Source organism: Anomalospiza imberbis, chromosome Z (assembly GCF_031753505.1).
Source record: "Anomalospiza imberbis isolate Cuckoo-Finch-1a 21T00152 chromosome Z, ASM3175350v1, whole genome shotgun sequence".
In the NCBI taxonomy this organism is placed as follows: domain Eukaryota; kingdom Metazoa; phylum Chordata; class Aves; order Passeriformes; family Viduidae; genus Anomalospiza; species Anomalospiza imberbis.
In genome coordinates, this window is record NC_089721.1 from 21,704,447 (window position 1) to 21,725,756 (window position 21,310).

The window sequence follows — 21,310 nt, forward strand, 5'->3', positions numbered from 1 at the left end:
GAAGGATGTTGCCTTTTGGAAGGAAAACAGGATGTGTTCCTAGGATCTCCTGTGCCATATGAATGCAGATATAGTGAACTAAGTATTTTTGCAAAGACATGTATGCATTTCTCTTGTTTAACTCACAGAACAAAATTACTGATCAGGGGCAAATCTTTAGGAAAGCTTTTTTAAAAGGACAATATTATTTTTTAGGGCCTGAAACTTAAAATACTGTTCTTAAGAAAACAGAAATTACCTATTTTTTTTCCTTACTGTATTTTAGTATCTCACTCATGCACTTATACACTGAAGCAAGACAAAGAGTCTTTAGTGCTCAGATATATCCCAGCCTGATATGCAGCTGTATCACCTCTTGAGACAGACCCCCAAGGTGCCCTTGGAGACCCCAGCTGCTGATGGGATCACTTTATCCATCTATTGAAAGTGAAAGCAAAGGAGTTTTTAGAGCTCATGGTATTACTCCTCAGAAGTCACAAGACAAGAGCTGAAGAAGGATACTGTACTAGGAGCTAGGAGCCAAAGAAAGACTTGGAGCAGCAAGCATTATATCAAGGAATATAAAGAAAGGATCCTGCATGGGAACCTGTTAGTGTGTTCATCACTTAGAGCAGTCTGTAATCCCACTGCCTGATTTTGCCAAGGTGTTCTGTAGAACCTCATACTAAAAGTGCATTCTTTTACAAGTACTTCAGTACTAGACAAAGGTACTCAGAGTACCAGAAAGGAGAGTGAAATTTTGGTTGATTCCTCAAAAGAGCAAGCAGGCTGATATTCTAAATTATGTGTTCTCTTTTTGTTGAGAACCAGTAATTTTTTTTCCCCAGAGCATTTAAGAGTGAGAATATCCTAGGGCTTTTGACAAAATGATACAGTAAAAAAAAAAAAGACAAACATTATTTCTTGATTATTTCTTGATAGAAACTTTTTATCTTGTTTTTTCCTAATGGTTTAATACTCACCCTTTGAATTTCTTTGTTCAACATTAGCTGTGTTAAGGCATGAGTGAATTTTGTTTTCCTTCCTTCCCAAACTTCTTTCTTCACTGAAAACTGTCTTCCTGAGGAGACAAATATATGAGGCAGAGCTGTGGGATTTTCCAAAAGGTATTTTAAAGTCCTTAGGTCACTGGAAAAAAGAGCAGAACTTTAGTTGCTGTGGAAGCGCCAAACTTGATGACGCCTTGTCACCACAATTAGTCTCAATTCTCAGCAGACCTTGAACCGAGTGACTGCAGATTCTTCCAGGAAATGAAATCTTGGCTGTCACAGTACAAGCAGCAAATGCACTTCAATTCTCTTCAGATTCCAGAAGTCAAGTTCTCTGTCATATTAATATTCAATACATATTAAACTAAGATGTATTACATGTATATGAAGCCAACTGATCAAGTCCTGGGTTTTGTGTCCTAAAAGTAAAACAGAGTGTCACTCTATTTCAGTACTGACTCTGAAAAAAGACTTTTTTACTCTTGAATCACTAACCCTATAGATAACCAGAAGACATTTTATAGTTACTAACACCTGTGGCTTAGTTTAAAAATGCAGTGTAAAGGTTGTGTAACAAAGCCTGTTTGCAACGTAGAGCATGTTACATTACTTGTCTCCAAATTCCAATTTTAAAACTTCATTTATAGCATGGATGCTCTTTCCTAATAGCATTTATTTGACATGAAATCTTTTCCTCCAAGCCACTATTCCTACAGACTAATGGAACAGAACCTATTCCTTATACTTCATGAGTCGTAGTGCTTTCTGAGCAGATCTGTTTGAGCTATTAAATGAGTCATTATGCTGATTGTAATAGCTTTACATTTTTTCAGATATCAAGAGGAAGCTATGGAAATATTTCACCTGCAAGAAAGAGTGTGCTGCACTCATTAGACACTTTAAATAAGCAAGAAATAAAACTATTAGACTGCATATTCTATTGATTGCTGATGTCTGCTGAAATACGGCTCTTGATGAAGTTAAAAAATACACTAGAAATCAAACATACATAGAAATAAAACAAAGACAGATCTTCTTGTTGCTTTGCACTTCAGATGCAGTTATAGAAGACGGGGTTTTAATTTTCTGTATCAATTTGAGTTTTGCGAATCTTGACCAGAATCTCTCTCACACTGTCTTGCTCAAAGAAAGAAAGAGCAGATATATAATGTTTAACCCTTGCTGGACAAAAGCAAGACACCAAAGATACCTTTTCAGTTGCCGAAAGACCATTAAGCAAGTAAAAGCTTCCCATTACTTTTAACTCTGTGTTCAGGGATCAGCATCAACAAAAAAATGCACTCCAGATGGAGTACTTCTCCCCAAAAAGAAATGAAGAGCTTTTCACACATGCAAGGTAAAATAAAACTAAAGATTTATTTTGCTAGCCACTGGTACTGATGAATAACCTAACACGAATGTTAAAGTCTCTACTCTAGACATGGAATTCTCATGTGTTTCAGCTCTTTAGCTGTAATCTTAAGTACTGTGCAAGACAATGTAATATGTTCATAAAACTGTATTGCCTTAGGCTTTACTCCCCATACTTACTGCTAACTTAATTGACACAGTTGGCTGTGGCTAGTGGGAGCTGATTGTGTTATAAATGTTTGCAGCATGCAGGGTGCCTAGTCCTCTTTGAACTGCTTGTAAAATTTGGATAGTAAACCATCTGTTCCTGATGTTTTCTCAGGGTGCAAATGGGATCCAGGAATACAGAATGTATTGCTAACTGTAAATCAGATATCACAATGGTGGTCAGACTCCAGTTCCCACTAATAGCTTGAAAGTCTTTAAATTTGTATCACTTAAACACATGATGCCAGTAACATGCATGCAGAAAGTAATAAAGCTGGAAAAATAACAGGGTTCATTAGAGCCGACACTTCTGTTCACGAGAACCAGTTGCACAGCTCTGCTTTATGTGGACTAATTATTGTGTTCCTCCAAGAAAGGACATTATAGAAGTTCCTCAGAAATGGAATATTTTTGAGACCTTATCAGTTAAAATGAAAGGCACAATCTGAGCATGAACCTGGTGTGTTGTGGCATCACTTGCAGCCCCTTGCCCCTGAAAGCATCCTGTGTCTGCCTGTTTTATAGCTCTTTCAGAAGGCAGAAAAGGAGTCCACTGCTCAAGTGTGTGTCTGGCTTGGCATGAGCAGTGCCATGACTTCTCCTTCATTCCCTGCTGGGAAACTTTACTTTTCAAAGAGTACCCAAGGCCTGGGCATGGCCTGCAGATACAGCAATAAGATTGTGGTACTACTCTGCCTGGTCTGGACATTCTGGATCACTGTCTTTATCCCAGGGTTGAAGTCATGGTCTGCATCATCTCAGACTCTGGCACACAGCATCCCCATAGTGTCTTCAAAAGATCAGATCTTCAAATGAGTATGCTTTTCCCAGATTTTTTGGGGGGTTTGATATGCAGAGCAGAGAAGAGAAGGTGAGATGAGGATTTTATTTCCATTGGTAACACCAGACCTGGAAACCCTACATAAAAATATCCTGGTTTAAGTGATACATAATCAGAGCACTGATAAGTCTTCACAATGCTGGGAGAACCTGGGAGGTATACATGTGCTACATTATTCATCACAACAGCTTACTTGAGTGTGTAACATATGCCAAGCAAGATGACATCAGATCTCAAGAATATACATTGCACATTGCTGAGCTGATAATCCCAAGAGTTGTGAAAAGTGGGAGGAAAAGGATAAATGCAGTTTTAAGCAGAGGGTGACAAAACAATTTCAACAACTGGAATATAAGAGAAGAAAAAAATTTACTTGGGAAGTGAGGGAACTTGAGTAGCCAAAAAAGAGTCAGGCCTCTTGGGGTATCAGTAAAAATTCAGGCATCTAGGATGAAGTCTGGTCACTGTTGCAGAGACTAAGCTTGTTTTCAGTGAAGAGAGTTATTATTTCCTAGAGTTAACATAAGCACAAATAACCTTTTCAAGAACTAAACACTTAGTAAGGTGTTGGAATTACTATAGATTTCCGTCATGAGCTGCTGGTATATTGAGTAGAGTACTCTAAGCCCCACAGCAGGTTTTACAATGAAATATTCTCCAGTTTTGCTGGTTTGCTCCCTTTGGCATGGATTTATTCATCATCACAACCTAGTAGAGATGGTAATAGCTTCCACTGAAGTGGATCCAAGTATATGCTCCTTAACATCCTTCCACCCACCACTGAGTGTGAAATAAAGGAATTCTTCAAGTGTATGAAGTAACTATTAAAGTCAGATTTGAACATGAAATGAGAAATCATTCTGTAGCCAACTGAAAGAGCATGGAAAATTTGCAGAGATAGATGGTAACTGTCTGAATTGGAAACCATCCAGCAAATCCAAGCTAGCATCCTGATGCAAAAGATTTACTAGACAATCACTCCTACACAAAGGCACTCCTGAAATGGGAATAGCAGTAAGCAATGAGGACTTCTCTTTAATGCCTCATGTCAAAAACAGCACTGCTTGTAGCACACTCCAGCTATGTTCTTTTAAAGTGGACTTTGCTTAGTCAGCCAGTGCCATCACAAGTTGCGGCATATGCGTCACCCTTGTAGGACTGTCATCCAAATACTGTCCTGCTTCATTTGCAAGACATGACAAGTGATTGGTGTTTGCCACTTACTTAAGTTTTACCGCCTAGAAGATAAACAGCCCAGCTGCAACAGTTTGAAGCTCCAGCAGCTCCTGGTCTGGACAGAAGTTAGGTGTAGGAACTACCTTGGGGCAGCACTGTTGGGGGTGTCTGTATGTGGCAGCCACGGCTGGACACACATGTAACATGGCAGCACAGAGCTCCTTAGGCAGCTGTGCTCTGACACTTACTAAATACTGAACTTTTCCTTCTCCTGGAGCAATTCTTGCAGGTGGGAGTGAACCCATCACAGAACCATTTCAAAGTGTAACTCTCATCCAAATACTCATCACATTGCGTATCCTTTGGCATAACACTCATCACATTACTCCCTGGGAACCACAAAGACCAAAATGAACCTGGGCTTTCCTCACACTGAAATGCTGAACATAGGCTCAGATACTGTCTTCATGACAGCAGTGGAATACCCACATGGTGAAACTTCTGGTTCAGCATGTCCATGTCCAGCCTGCTAACCCTCTGGGATGGTGCTGAGTGTAGAGATAAGTTCCTTCTTGTTGCAGGGATTTTTTGAGACACTATCTCAGCTTCATCTCACCTCTGTTCTAATTTTCATCTCCAATTGACAGTGGAGGCATCTAGATGATACCCATGGAAGCTTGCACAGCCAGTGTTCACAGCTCTGGAAGCCCCATCCCGACCTCTCAGTGGGGCTGAAAGCCATGAGACGCATGCATGTAGAGTGGGAATCTGAGGTACGGTTAAGTGACTGGCAGGTAGAGGATGACTAAGGCTCACTGTTTGACTATAGACTGCAGCTGTGCAATCATCCTGAGCTACATCCCAGGCTGTGAAACACTGGAATCCTTCCTGCTGCAATTCCAGGCTACCCAGCCAATTCACACCAGTGCACCTCCGAGAGACCAAGGCTCTTGTTTGCACAGCTGTTCCTCCAGAGATATGACCAGCCTTCCCTGACTCTTAGCATTTCAAAACCAGTATGACAAGCTCTGTCATTCTGTTTTTTTCTTTCTGAAACTGCTGGCTAAAATTCGTTAGTTTCACACATTTTGGCACAGCACAATTCCTCCTGAGAGACAAAAAATTGTAACCCATTGTGCTCCATTTTCTTCCCAGCTTCCTCCCTGTAATGTTCAACCAAGGCAAATGGAAAAGACAAACCCCCTCTTAGACAGCACAGGGATAAAAAACAAACCAAGGCAAGTTTCATATTACATTTGAGAATACTGTCTTCCCTCTGTCTGCTGGTGAGGTCGGCGGGACCTCTGAGAGGGCATAGAAAGTGCTGCAGCATGTGATATCTCCTTAGGGACAACATGTCTTTCTGACTGAGAATCAGATTGATCTTTTTCTGAGCTGTTTCCAGAAAAGCTCCAGTTCACCCAAGTACTGATCTAACCCTCTACTGAATTTACTGGCTGTGCCCAGAATGTTCATGGCTCATAGAAGGACTCTGCCTCACCATCTGGACTGCCCAGCAGTATCAGAGAGGCTTGGGTCACACTTTGACTTGCAGGAGGATGTATTTCATGGTTGTCAGGTTGGGAATTTAGGCACATTTTATTTCACCTGATTATCTTCAGCAATTGCTGTTCTGAGTGACTAAGCAGGGATCTCTCGCTTCCCATATTGGACCTCTTCTGAGAGATCAAACAGGACCCCAGTCACTCTATTCCACACAGAGAAACATGACCTGGTGTCAAATGAGCATTTAACATTAATCTATGAGCTTAGTGGTGCTCTTTTTTTTGGTGGGGACTTTTGGTCCACAATAACAGTAAGCAGTCACTTGGCAGATGCTCCTGGCAGCCCAATATGAAACTCACTTCAGGCTAACTGCGCTGTGATGTGAAGTGATAAAGACCTCTTGCATGATCCCATGGACTAAAATAGAGAGGAAAAAGAAACGGTTGAGGAAAGAAATAGAGGAGGATTTTGTTATCAACAAGGAAAACAACTTCTTGAGGAATACAGATACTATATTTCTACTACAGTCTTTGAAAACCAGAGATATTTCAGAGCAATTAGAAGTTAACACTTGTTATTTAAATAGCAGGAGTGCTTACATTCATGTTTTAGGCAAAAGAAAAAAAAAAAGCCCTGAGACTACACTTGAAGCTGACAATACCTGGCTTTTCAGGGGCTTTTGGCAAATATTTTGAATTCCGTGTTGTCTACATGGTCTCTTCTTCATGGGACAATCTGTTTTTTTCAGACAGACTTTTGCCTCCAGGTGGAGACAGTGACTAGCTTAGTTCGGTTTTTTGTTTGTTTTGTTTTGTTTTGTTTTGTTTTGTTTTTTTCTTTTCTTTTTCTAGTGATTCTGGGAACAAAATATTGCTTTAATGATGGCATTTCTGCTGGTGTCTGAAAAAAACAGATGTGTCATCTGAACAGGCCTGACTGTTGTATAAACATGCAGTATATTCTGACAAACTTTGCTTCCTTCTGAATAAAAGCATTCAACTGTGTCCCTGCCAGAAAAACACCAAATTTCTCAAATATCAGCAGTTTTTTAAATTTTGGAAGGTTTACTCTAACTGAAAATGCAATCTAAGTGTTTTCATAAGGTGATCTTAAGTATATGCCTTTGCATAAACTCTTATCATTTCTCTGACAGGACTATTGGGCTGTATTCATTAGGATAAACTGGTCTTTCCAGAGTGGTTAATTTAATGGGACATTCAGCTAAGGAAACAAAAATATTCTTCTTTTCCAGGTCAAGATTACTTTGGATATAACTGCAGAGAATTTGTAGTGAGTGCTTCAGCAGCAAAGAAAGATGGGGTGGCAGATCTCCTGTTGGTGTCCTGCCCTGCCTGGCTAGGATTGCTATACCCCACAGCAGCCCTTTCCTTGCACATCTTCCCCAACCCAGGGCTTCCCGTCTGCTCCTACAGCAGAGGTGCCCTGTCTTCATTGCCAGACAACGCTCTGGAAGCTTTGGGGTTTCTCCTGCTGTTAGTGCCCTGCAGGGGCACAGTGGGATCTGGGGATCAGTGCTATGGCAATTTCATTGCCTCCACCTGTAAATCTCACCAGGGGTTTAAATGTCTTGTACTGAACATAGCAGGGACTAAAACCAATTGCAAATTCACTGTGCTAGGCTTGACCAACTGCAGATTCAAAATATAAGCAGATGGAGAAAACCTCCGTATTTACTTCTAACTACTTCTCATGTTGTTAAAACTCTCCATTGAAAGATAAATTAGAAGAGATGGTGACAAACATGAGATTTTAGATTTAGAGCTTTCCCAATCACCATGACTGTATGACGAGTTTTCCTACCTACCTCATCATTTAAGCATTATCACCTACTGAGGTAGCTGGCTGCTCCATGACTCCACAGTTAAGAAATTGTGACTGTAAGAAGACACACACGTGTAAAATGTTGCCTGTACTGGGCGGTGTGCTACCCTGTTGTACTAGGACTTCTCACAGGCTCTAGGTGCCCTACTTCATTTGACGGCACTGTGTCTCTAGAGTTTGCTCAGAATTAAATAGGCCAAAAAAATAGCGTGAGAGAGTTGTTGCATACTCAAGATGCCTCAAAAAAGGAAGTTCATGTCCTTTCTTCTGGAATTTCCACTTGGCATTTCTTCTTGACTAGATGAAGCCCCAAATAAGCCACTTGGACAAAGTCAACAGCAGTTCAACATTTTCCCCCATCTTGTCAAAATACATTTCCATTTCATTTGCTGTGCAGAGGTGCAGAGTTTACACAACCTGCAGTAGCTTGAACTTCTTTTTGAAGGTGACACAAGGGCCTGATATCATAAACTAAGTTAGGATTTTCAAGAGCCCCCCTATATCAATTCTACCTTGGTAGAAAGAAACCAGATCTGAGCAGTCTGGTAAGATCCCAGCATTTCACAAAGCACAAGAAGCTGGTGATGAGCCCCTGTTGTAGCAGCATCAATACACCACTGAAATAGCAGTTAATATTGAGAACAGCTGAATGTGGAAACCCCAGCCTCTCCCAACCCAACCTCCTCCAAGTTGTGTAATGCAGAGGAGTCTCAAACCTGGCAGCTGTCGATAGTTAGTGCTCATAGCTTGGTCTTAATACTCATCCAGTCCAGGCTTGGCTATTCAAAACAGTCTGGCCTCAGAGACCCACTTCTCCTGCATGATAGTTGTACATAGGGTGAGCTGATCTGCGTTTTGCTTTTCCAGATCCACACCTATTTCCTGGCTCTGCATAAGGGTGGATATATCAAGATTACACTGATGCTACAATACATGGCAGGACTGATTTTCAGACCGCTGCAGGCTTAAGCCCAGACCAAGAAACTTTCAGCCTCATCACTCAGCCAGAACTGGGGACTCGGGACACCTGGCTCTTTTGGAAGGCACAATCAGATGATAACAGAGGAGGCAATTTAATTATAATATTCCTCACTTCTACCCAGCTCCTCAGGGGTTCAACAATAGATATGGAAGATAATATTTTTTCTTAGAATTAATCCAGCTGTAAGCTGGGTTTACTGACACAGAGGCTTTTGGTCACCACCAGGTGTTTTCAAAGTATCTAAATAGTAGTGTGCCTCTGCTTTTTTAAAATCTGGTTTGCATTCATGAGGAACAGGAAAGCAGGGAATCATTTGACCAGTGTTGGACTTGTGTGATAGAAATGACTGATAACAAATTTTGTTTGTACATCCTCCTATCCAGAAAACTGATATTTAAGACCCATGTCTTCTCAGTAGTTTTTGTTTTGTTTTGTTTGTTTGTTTGTCTGTTTTAACTCTAGAAAAATGTGATATGCGAGGTTTGAATCTTCGCTAATGGAACACCTCCTCACAGGCTTATGGTCAATGCAGAAGTATTGGTAGTCATTTAAAGTCATGTTCAGACACCTATTGCTTCTTCTCCTGCCATTTAGCTGGTTATTTTATCTTAGCATGACCACTGATCCCATGATTTCTCATGGCAGGTTTTGCCTACCTCAGTGAGAACACGTCTTAGGCAATGCTTTCCTACCTGAGTTTTGTACTACAAAGGACATGCAAGGGTTGACATGGGAAGGTATGCTGCAGCTCCTCCTTGCACAAAAAAAATGTTTCCCTGGCATGCAAAGGATTGAGCCATCAGTTCCAGGGATTAGAATTTGCTACAGCTTTTTGTAATACTGTGAAAGGACCACCGCCATGTAGATACTCAAGGCATTAATGCAATGAATAACATTGCAGTAGGGGCATCAGTTTCTGATTAAGTGACATACAGCCCAAAATATGTGAGGGCTAGTAGTAGTATCAGGGTCGTTAGGTGGCAAAGAGTACCCCTCTGACAGCTAGTGCTAAGCAGCTCAACAATGTATGTCTTTCAACACCCTCCCCCCTTGCCTTCCAGCCAGGCGAGGAGGACGGCCTATGCTAATTACAGGAGTTCATTTTAGCATTAGGAGCAATGGAATTTTCTTTGCATTATGCCCTTGGCTTATTGAGATCATAAATGAAAAAGCTGTTCCAATGTCTTGCTTTGGAAGAAGCTTGTTCTTGTTCTCCACTCATTAACTGCTGTCAATATACCCAATGTAAAAGCCTTGTGGTTTAACACAGCTATTTTAATATTGATTCAACAAATGTCAGCTGGGACTGGATCTCTATCTAATTCATCTATTTGCCTGTCTTATCCATCTGTCTATAAATCTTGTTTGCCACACAGACGTTTCATTCCAACAGGGTCTTAATGCACACTATGGGAACAGCCTTTGCTGATTCAAGCAGAGAATAGCACTTGTGATTTCGAAAGGGGCTTCAGTTAACAGGGCATATTGTAGACAACAATAAAAGATCACAGATGAACCAATACCAAGAAAAATTAAAAAGCACTGTTTTAAAATCTTGACAGAAATGTGGCTGTGCATCATTCTAGGTTTGCCTGTTAAAATAGCTGTGCATGTATTTCCTTCCAAATTCTTGCAATTTTTAATATGTTATGAATGTAGTAACAACAATAAAAAATGAGAATAGGTCATGCAGTGACATGTTCCAGATTATATTTTTCCTTTGTTTTGTTTCCTTAATAGCCCATTACACAGACTAAAAAACAAATTTTCAAAGCCATAGATTTAGTTAGCAAATCACTCTAGATTCAAAAGGCAGATATAAGAATAAATTCCTAACCATCGTTCTTCAAATATTATGAAAAAAGATTTTAATTTAAAAAGTTTTATCAGGAGCTGACCAAAAATACTTGAAAGAGTTAGTAAACCAAACTATAACATTAACTTATTTAATATTAACTTTCATATAAGAATGAAGCTATTTTATAAGATGGGAATGTCATATATTCCTCCTTCCTCGGATTAAAATGATTAGGTTATTATTGAAACATCAAAATAAAAAACACTTAAAATCAGTTCTGCAATAAACAGTATCAGCTCAGATACATTCCTTTTATTGTATATAAAGCTGTCATAGTTTGACTGCAAAATATACCATACATCTTTGCACATACAGCATCTCCAGCATTTGTAGATAGAAAAAGGAGCAAAATGTGCCTGTTAATCTACAGTCTTTAATTAGCTCAGATGAACAGTACATGCACAGGATCATTTTAAACATACAGTTTATGAACAGAACAGTAGGTTTCTGAAAGAAGCAAACCAAGGATGACATTTGGATGAAGTCTGATGAGATTCTCTGAGAGCTGAAAGTTCACATAGCTTTCAAGAAAGTTCACATAGCTTTTTCTGCTTCCTGCAGTTCTTATACTCATGCTGATACTAATTAATTCCCTTTGGTATCAAAAGGCAAATGAGAAAAGACACTGAGGTATACTTTACAAACTCTAATTCTGGAAGGTTCCAGAGCGGCCTTTGAGTACACAGCACACAGCAGAGGCCATGCCAGTTGCAGAGGTGGGCTTGGATGCCACTGGCACAGCAGTCACGACAACTGGGGCTCAAGGAAGAGGCTGGGTCAGCTGCCTGTGGTAAGGCCCCATGGCTGGCTGCTGGGATAACTGGATAGCCAGCTTAGAGCTTGTTCCCGTGCACCTGCCAGAAGCGCGAATGTATCAGGTGTGAGGTGGTCATCTCTGTGTCCATGCCCTGCTTCCCATGCACTGCGTGGGGGTGAGCACTGAGGCGAGGCTCTCCAGCAGATTCCACACTCACTGTAAACCAAAGCACCCCTTCTCCATCTGCACTACTATGCACTGTCCTCTTTTGTAACAGTCCTTATGCTCACCCAAAATGGCAGCAGCTACAAGAGAGAGAAAAGGGAAGGAGGATGCTGAAGAGTAGTCGCCCTTCCTGCTGTTCCTGGACTGAATAACTAATGTTCTCTTTATTTTCTATCACACTGCCTGTTAGCAACACAGATGGTAAAAAATACCCCTGAATGCTAAGGAATGCAAAATAAAGATATAACCATGTGGAACCTAGACAGGCTGACTGTGTGGGGTAAGCAAACAGAGTACATTTGAATTCAGCTAAATGACAAATCATCCATTGAAGATGCCAAAGTATCGTGAATGTTTGCAGAATAAGGGAACTGTCTCAGCAGTTTGAAGGAGGACAAGGGTTCATGGCAGATAGTTAGCAAATTGTGAGCTCTCCACGGGACATGAGGGCCACAACAGCTAAAGGATGCTGTGAAAATGGGCCTGCGTCTAGTTGCAAAGGAGTTGCCATGTCTGTCTCTGACATCAGGGCAAATTCCAAAGTGCTCAGATGGTTTCAGATGCCTGTAGTCCAAAAAGGGTGCTGGTGAATTAGAGGCAGAGCAGAACTAGGAGTTATTAACAGATCAGAAAATGCCTTCTAGTAAAGAACTGCAGGAATTCCACCTCCATGGAAACTTTATAATGGAGAGGGCTACTTTCCTAACTAGTATGCTCCAGCATAAGCTGAAATGAATTCAGGATGCATTTCTGGCCTAAGTTTTAGAAAAGCTTGGACTGGATGGTCACAGCATCTCTTCTGGGTTCTGAGCCCTGAGACGCTTCCTTCTGCCCTGACCCATTTGTTATGGAACTGCACATCATCTGCATGCACCGGGCCTACGTTTCAGCCATACGACTGGGACTTGGTCCTGGAAGTAGCTCAAAGGATCTGGACTACAAATATGGGAAGAATCAAAAGGTTTTAGTGCCAGAAATCAGATATGGCTATTATCTGTAGAAACATGGAACTTGTTTGCTAATAAGCTCATTATTCCATAGCTCTCTGAAGATCTTGTCTTTGAAGTTAGATAAAAGCTTTTCTCTGAGGAGCCTTTCTCTTTCCTTACTTGGCTGCTTTTCTTCTCCAGGAGCAAAGAAGCAGCCTGTGCAGGAGTTTGGCATTTCTTGAATAGGGCAGCCAAGACATTCCCTTGACATCCAGGGGTTGTAACAAGCGATAATTTCTGAATATAGCCTCTGAAAGACTTTGCTTAGAGGCGTTGGCTGGTGAACCTGTTGTGTGTCTAGAGGCGAGCTTGAATCGCCTCTGAAAGATAGCACTCATGCCCTTGATCCTAACCCAGACACTTGGGGGGATCACAGGGTAAAGTCATGGGGCCCTGGGAGCAGGTGGCATGAGAATAAAGGCATGTGCATTACGAGCACTACCATTAATCTCTTCTGCATCTAGCCTTTAAGGGGAATCCATATGAATGTTTCCATATCTTTCATCAGGATTAATTTTTTCATGTTACCAGTTCATGCTGCTGCCTTTTCGTTGTGTGTTTTTTGGGGATCTCTGGAGGCCAGAGTAAGGCATATTAGCTGGGGTCCACTAATGGGAGTGAGACCACAGTCTGTACAGGCCCCTGGATCCCACAGGGACAGGGCAAAGCTGCCAAAGATCTGTATACTGAAAGACAAAGCCCTAACCCATGGTTGTTGGGCAAACTGGAATGATAGCTGCACTACTCCCCAACAACAAATGCAGGTTTCACTAAAGCGGAGGTTTCTGTATCTGGATTTGAGATGTGGGAAGGAAAACATTTGCAATGTTTTAATTGGGAGGATTAGTGAAGATCCAATCTTTACATGGGCTAGATGTGGGACTGGGAGGCAGTGAGGAGAGAGTACCTCAATTATTTTTATGCATTAAAGGTGGCAGGTACATATTCTCTGTCACTGTTACACAACCTTTTTTCCCAGGTCCTTGACATACAGGAAAAACATTATTTCTCCATTTATAAAAACAGATGAAGGCTGCTGGTCACCACAGCTCAATTGAGAGTCAGTTCACTATTTGGAATATACATGGACTTGGTAAAATATATTCCTGTTATGAACTGGCTAATCTTTTGAAACTTAACTTTCCTGAGTTTCCTGTATCATCTTCAAAGAAAAGCAGTTGATGCTTTCAACCCCTGTCTTAACAATCATGGTCTAGAAGTCAAATAACTCAGAAAACAGGAAATTAAATGAATTACTAAAAAATCCTGCAGATGATTCTAATTTTGCTTTTACAGCTAATGAAAATAATATGTTTTTATACAGAACTACAGAATAACTATATTGCTAGAAATGTTTTGCATGTAATTTATTTGTTTGCACTCTACTCAGTGTTAGAGCCATTTTCTGTAACCTTTATTCATAGCAAAAGAAAATGGATATCTCTCATGTAAGGTCTTTGGAACATATGTCTCACTAGGACTTCATCATGACACTTCTTGGAAGCTCAGCAGCTTATCAATGAGATCCTTTGAGCCCAGTGTTTAAGAAATATGTTTCTTCAGCAGAAACAGGAGTTTTTAAATAAAGACAGGCCCAGTTATGATTCCCAAAAGATTAAGGCAAGAAACCAAAAGGATGGATTTTCTTAAAGAATGAAGAAAACTCTGCTAACAGATTGAAAGTATTACCACTCCCTATTCCATGCCAACATTTCTGCTTGCTGAAAATGACCGGCATGCCTCTGCTGAGCTGGAGACAGCAGATGGCACAGTGTGCCTTCCCTCAAGGGGTTGCTGGGCCATGTATGCAAAATGTGTTGTGATGCTCTCATCCCAGGCAGGTCTCGCTTCAAAGGCAGTCAAAGGCTTCATAGTCTGAAGGCTGAATCTTCAGCAGAGAAGCCAGCTTTGTGTGTACACAGCAAAAAAATCGACCTGAAGTGTGGCTTCCTACTAGTACACTCCTCCAAATTAATTTTAGGTTGGTTTTTTTTGAAGACACCATCCTCTTCCAGGCCCAATACCTCAGCAGGTGTCAGGAATGTATGGCTTGTTAAAGAATATAAAATGCTACTCAATATTTTGTGAAAACAAGTATTGGTGAGATGCACAGAGTGGGGTTGTATTGGCATTAGTGTGTGACATGGGACTACATTTAGTGAGAAAACCTGCCATATGGTATCCTTTGAAAATCTCCACCCCCAAGCTATCCTAATATCTGCTGGCAGGTGCGGAGATTTGTAATGTGGAAGCAGGGGAGGAAGGAAAAAAGAGCAAGGTTTAGAAGAATGGCCTGTGCTTCATCGAGTGGAAGCAATGAAACTGATCAACACAGAGGAAGTAACAGAAGTTCAGAAGTGCAGTAACAGAAGTACAGCCTGGTGCATGTGGCTGTGCTTCTTCCAGCTCTCCCAACAGGACAACACAGTATAGTGGCCAAATTGCCCAAAATTGGGAAAGAAAACAGTTGAGAAACCTGACTGGATGTCTTCCTGCTTTGGAATTTGTGCTTGTGAGAATGTCAGTGGGTAGAAACAACTTACACAGAGATTTGCAAAATAAAATCCCACTCTCCTTTCACATGGTCTTTTGCTTAGTCTTCCTACACAGACAGTAAATAACACTTTAATTTACAACTGGGAACTTCACCTAAAGGAGCCCACTGCTGAAGCTTTATTGAGAGGTACTTGCCTTTGTCAACATTAAATCTCAAAAAGAAATAACTGACAACCAATAATACCCAGAGGCCATGGGAACTAGCTTTACCTCCAAGACATTTTGATTGTCTGTTTCTAGAGAAGGATGACAGAAGGTGGGTTTAAAAAAAAAAAGCACATTTGCACTTCCAAAATGTCATTAGTCAAATGGCTGTCTAGACCTGTAACTTCAAACATGTAAACCAATGCCCATTTGGGAGCTCAGAGCACACACTCCTTCTTTTTTCACCTTGTAGGAAATTATCAGAAGCAGTCAGAAGGCAAACTCCCTGCTGTTCCCAGCCTGGAAAGAATGCTGAGTCTGAAATGCTATTGCCAAAGGTTCCAACACAAATAGCCAGGGGGAAAAGTCAACACCCCAGCATGGAGGTGTGGGAGAGAGAACATAGAGAGAATGGGATAGGTTGCTGCAATAGCAAAGAAAAGATTGAACACTACTGAGTTCTGTTCCCGTGGTTAATGGAAATGGTTTTTGAATGAAGTGAGAATAAATAAAATGCCAGAAATCAAAACTTCTGCTTTATATGCCTTATTCTGAGCTAGAAGGTAAAAAAACACAGAAGAAACTTTTATAAAGAAATGGTAACAGTGCCCATACTTCAGAAAAATAAACAAAAATGTCCTTATTTATATGAGGCAGGTAGTCTCAAGTAGTCTGAAGTAACCAAATAGCAGTAAGGGTGGTAGGGAGCTCCCCCTGGGATCTGACTCTCCCAGCCCTAAAATAAATACAGAGAAAGTACTCTGAATGTGGGAGCAGAAGAGACACAGCTGTGATAAGAGTCTACAAAAGATGAGGTCTATCAGATCACCAAAAAAACAAGAGTAACCCCACTGGAAGACAGAACAGATCAAAGGAAATAGGTCCTAAGCAAAGATGATCAGTGTGCTATTTCTAAGATCATTACTGAATTGCAGAACTCCTCAGGGGAGGCGGCATCTATAGCTTGGTGTCGGCAATACCTTTTCACATAAAAAACAAAGCTTCTCTCCACTGTATTGTACTAGAAACTTTCCCAAAGAAGACTATCAGCCCATGACTGGAATGGCTCAAAGTCACTTTCCTCAGTATCTGGAGGGGCACATATTTCACCTAAGATGATTCAAAACTATTGACAAGCTGCAAAGCCAAGACACATGCTAGGTCTATATGAAGTCTGTACAAATTTAACAAGGACCAGTGAAACAGAACAAAGGTATTGTATTGCCCCTTTGGCATGAATCTTACTTGTGTACAATATCAAAGTGTCACAGGGCCTTCAGAAACTCTACAAAAGAGTGTGATTCTCTAATACCAAGAAGGCACTGGGCTGCTGTACATATGACATTTAGGTAAGGGGAAAAATCACACCTATGATAATTCTAGTACAGCTTAACATGTGGCTAAGATGTACTAGAATTTGTGAAAAAACACACATGATCCAGAAAAGTCAGCTACTGTTCTTAGCACCTATGACTGATATATGAAGGAAAGGGCACATTCAGAAAGGGTCAAACCTGAAATATCATAGCTGAAAGTGTATGAGGACAGGTGCATTCCCCCATGCAATACACTTATGGAGGAATATCATGTCTAACTTGATCTCACACAGTTCCTTAAAGGAAGACCTAGAAACACCTGATCATGTATTGCAAGCTATATTTGATGTAATTTCCAAGCCCACTGACACTACTGCAGACATCAGCAGTTTTGGTGTTGGTGGATGCAATACAAATTACACAGATGTGAGTGGAAACCTGCAGTGAATTGCTCAGCTGGTTTTCAGACACCAAAGCTTAGGCAAATAATGTTTAACAAACAATCAACATCTTCATTGGCTCAATAGGTCACAAGCACCTTGCATCCTGAACAGACAGGGGCTATGCTTCTCTCATAGTATTTTCTTCTGATCTACAAGCAAATGAGCTGTCAGAGAGAGCAATGTATGCCAATATTAATAGGAAAAAACAATTCAGAAACCCCATCTTATTTACCAGAACAATTCCTCTATACCAGACAGTATTACAAGGCCAAGTCAGTATCTACACATTGAAAGTATCAGGCTAGTGTACTGCACAGTCTTATGGATAAGTCTCATCCTGCCATTGGTAGCTCTCTTTAAAGCATGTGGGGCTGAAAGACACACAATCTACAAAGATTTAGTTAAGATAACTTTTAACTTTCAGACAGCAGAGTATGATCTACCCAGACTTAAACAAATTCCGATGAAAAACTGGATCATCATAAAGTACAGGTAGCAGTGATTAAGAGCAGCCTCTAAGGAACATGCTAGGTGAAACACTGAGAATGCAATGTGAGATATGAGGAGGAATTTTCTGAAAAAATACTTTCTCTAAAACCTGCTCCCTTCAATTATCATCTTGAAATTCCTGTGTAAAAACCCAGAGTAGCCCTGTTGGTCTGAGTTTTTACACAGGAATTTCAAGATGATCATTCAGCTGCCTGCTCTAGCAACAGCAGCATCATTGAGTAGTAAATACTAACTCATCTGGTACATCATCTTGCCCTGCTGAGAGCTCTGAGAACACTAACAGTTCTCTTCTCAGAACCTACTAATTATCTTTTCTTAATGGTGTTTGAATTTCTGTCAATAATTAAGTTTCAGAGTCCCAGGGACTGGAATTTTAGAGACATAGCTGGACTCAATAATTTGTGGGTGGATAAGACAATCAATTTTTCATGCCAGAAGATCTTAGTCTCACCCCTATTTGGAAGAGCATTGTCACTGAAATATGCAGAAAATTCTGTAGAATTAAAATCTCTGGTGTCTTTCAAGAAGTACAGGGTCTAATAGGAACAGAGTGAATCTTCACATGGTTCTAAACACAATTGAATATAACTCATTAACAGCATTATGACCTTAGTGCAGGGAAGATTCTGAGAAGGCTTTCAGAGACTATAATGAGACACCTTCAGAATTTCATAGATAAAAGAAAAAAAGTGGTGAAAATCCTGCTGTGTGCTACATAATTAAATTGCAATGATGGGTGAAGCTGGTGACTCGTGGGCACCATAACAGTATTTTAAACTAGCAGATCCTATTAAAGACTGTACACTGTCTTCACAATTCTCAGCAAGTTACCAGGTGAAGAAGGTGGCTTTACTGCTAGGGCAGAGGGCACTCCCTAGCCACAGAGCAGGGCTCTGTTTGGGGCAGATGTTGTACAGGTGGACACAGATGGCAGTCTCCAGTCTCTGTACCCTCACCCTTACAACAGTGTTCTGCAACCTACAGATACCAATACCTCATCTGATCAAGACCCTTTCTCTGCAGCAGAACCCTTAAGGTTTGTCTGTTTCATCTACAAGGCCACTGGCTGTGTCCATTTCTACAGCTTCTATCCAGGTTCATGTTCTGCGGAATGAGATGTCTGTTAAGAGGTGAATGATGACTCAAGGGAGCTTGCAGAATGGTGTTCAGATAACCTGTCCAGGAACTATGTTGCTTAAGAGATAGGGTACTAATACTACGTGTCCAAAATCATCATTATCTTTGTTTGGGTTGTTATGAGTCAGTTCTCATCTTTGTGACGTAGAACAGCATTTGGGTTAAAATTGTTTAAAGCTAAAACTATTTGTGTGCTATGACAGGAATGGGATTTCTAGTGGTGGTTTTTAAAGGTAATAGATATTCTAACATCCCCAAACTGAAGACTTATGACAACTGGAAAAAATCAAAGCAGAATTAACTGCACCCACGGATTGCAATAAAATCTCATTATGGATATCAGATATCTGCAATCATTGTCAAAAACTAGGACATACTATGGCTAAACTCCTCAGGAAATTCCAAAGCACAGTCTTGGTAACCTTTCAGTTGTTCCACTAGTTGCCAATCAAAAAAGCCTAGGGATTTGGGAGGATATCCAGATATGAAATTTCAAATTCTGTTGCTTTAATCCTGAAAGGTGATCCATGTTTGTCTAGCATCTTGTAGTATCTGGAATTATTACTGGTGATCTTTCTGGCAGAGCCTTGTATGATGTGTGCTTTATTTGCTGCAATATTGCCAAAGTGAACTTTCAGCTATATAAATGTGATGATGGCAGAAACTAATCTCCTGATGAATGTCTGAATCTCTTTATTATAGAATTGTCTAGTTCAAAACCTGTTTATAAAATGCAATATATGCAAAAAAGTTCCTTCTCACTTATTTTTCTGATGATATCACAGAATGGGTAATGCTGGAAGGGAACTGGATTGGGTCCTGTGGTCCAACCTCCCTGGGCCAGCAGGGTCATCCCAGAACACATTTCATAGGATTGTGTCCAGACAGTTCTCCCTTGCAGTGAGGGAGGCTCCACAATGTCTCTGGGCCACCGGTTCCAGTGAATGGTCACGTGCACAGTAAAGATGCCTAGCTAGATCTTCCTGTGCATCAATATCTGCCCATTGCCTCTTGTCCTGTTGCTCAGCACCACTGAGAAGAGCCTTCATCCAACCTCTTGGTATTTTTCCTTCACGTACTTGTACACATCAATGAGGTCTGCTCTCAGTTCTATCTCCTCAAGGCTAAACAGCCCCAGCTCCCCCTGCCTTTCTCCATAAGGGAGATTCTCCAGAGCCCTCATCATCTTTGTAGCCTCCACTGGAGCCACCCCAGGAGCTCCATGTCTCTGTTGTCCTGGGGAGCCCAGAACTGGACACAGCACTCCAGGTGAGGCCTCAGCAGGGCTGAGTAGAGGGGCAGGATCACCTCCCTCCACCCGCTGGCAATACTGTTCCTAATGCCCCCCAGGACAGCACTGGCCTTCTTGGCCACCAGGACATGCTGCTGGCCCATGGACAGCTTGTTGGCCACCTTCTCTTTCTGACAGCTTATAAGGATCATTGATTTCTCCCATGTTTACACCTCCTATGTGGTATAAAGACAGACAGCACACCACCACATTACATTTTTAAGGTGTTTGACCAGATGAGATCCAATATGGTAAGAAGCAAGGGGCAAAGGCAGGAAATTCAATCAGCAACTGGTTGGGGGTTCAGGGAATAGTTGTGGGAATACTCCCACAGGGACCAAATTAAGAGATGGCACAGGGCATGAGTTTGTTGAAATGCTACGAGAAAGGCTTGGTCAAAATGCTCTCAAAAAGTGGACTAAAAAAGATTGAAATCTAGGCACCAAATATATCTGTGTCCAATCTAAATGCAAAAGAAACACACAATTTTGGAATACTACTACTACTAGAATATGCTCAACTCTAATACAAACGCTAGATCTGTAGTATTCACAACTATATAATGTTAGTCTTTCCTGGTGCCCTTTCTGTGGTACAGAGGTTAGGAGGAACATTTGTTTTTTAGGCTCAAGTTTTCCCTGACTGTGCTCAGGAAACAGCTTCCCAGAAGACACAGAGATATACGAGGCAATGAGGTGAGGAGGTGGTCATAATTGTAGATATCTGCCTCCATTAGTCTGGTGTCAGTAGCAAAGGCAATGCTAGATTGAGGCTTATTTCTCCTTTTGGAAAGGGAACCCAAAATTCTCCTTTCCTATTCACTCCAAATTATGGTCAGAGTATCTTCTTATCATGGGTGGTGAAACAGTTTAAAATCACAAAATAAATGGATAATAGCTAGATACTGACTCAGCAGAGAATGTACACATGATCCCATTTCTCTCTTCCTGGTTTTCCCTGGTTTAGGTGGGTGCAACATAGTAAGGGCATACAGCAGGATCCAAGGTAGAGGGGGGTTTGCAGCAGGAGATAATCTTTCTTGGCCAAGAAAGAAAGAAAAGATCATGAAAGGCATGTTTTTTTGCTTAAGTAGGAAAAAACAAATGAGGAAGCACCCTCCACTTCCTAAGTGCAAGGAGAGGCTCATAGTCAAAGGAGCCCTGTGGCTCA

The 21,310-nt window shown here is 41.1% G+C and overlaps 1 long non-coding RNA gene across 1 annotated transcript; it reads left to right on the forward strand.

Annotated features, from left to right (window-relative positions):
• Positions 1–15,115: 15,115 nt before the first annotated feature.
• Positions 15,116–15,972, forward strand: LOC137464903 (uncharacterized). Its single transcript, XR_010994476.1, has 2 exons — positions 15,116–15,555; positions 15,697–15,972. It is a non-coding gene; the product is annotated as an uncharacterized lncRNA (long non-coding RNA).
• The last annotated feature ends 5,338 nt before the right edge of the window (positions 15,973–21,310 follow it).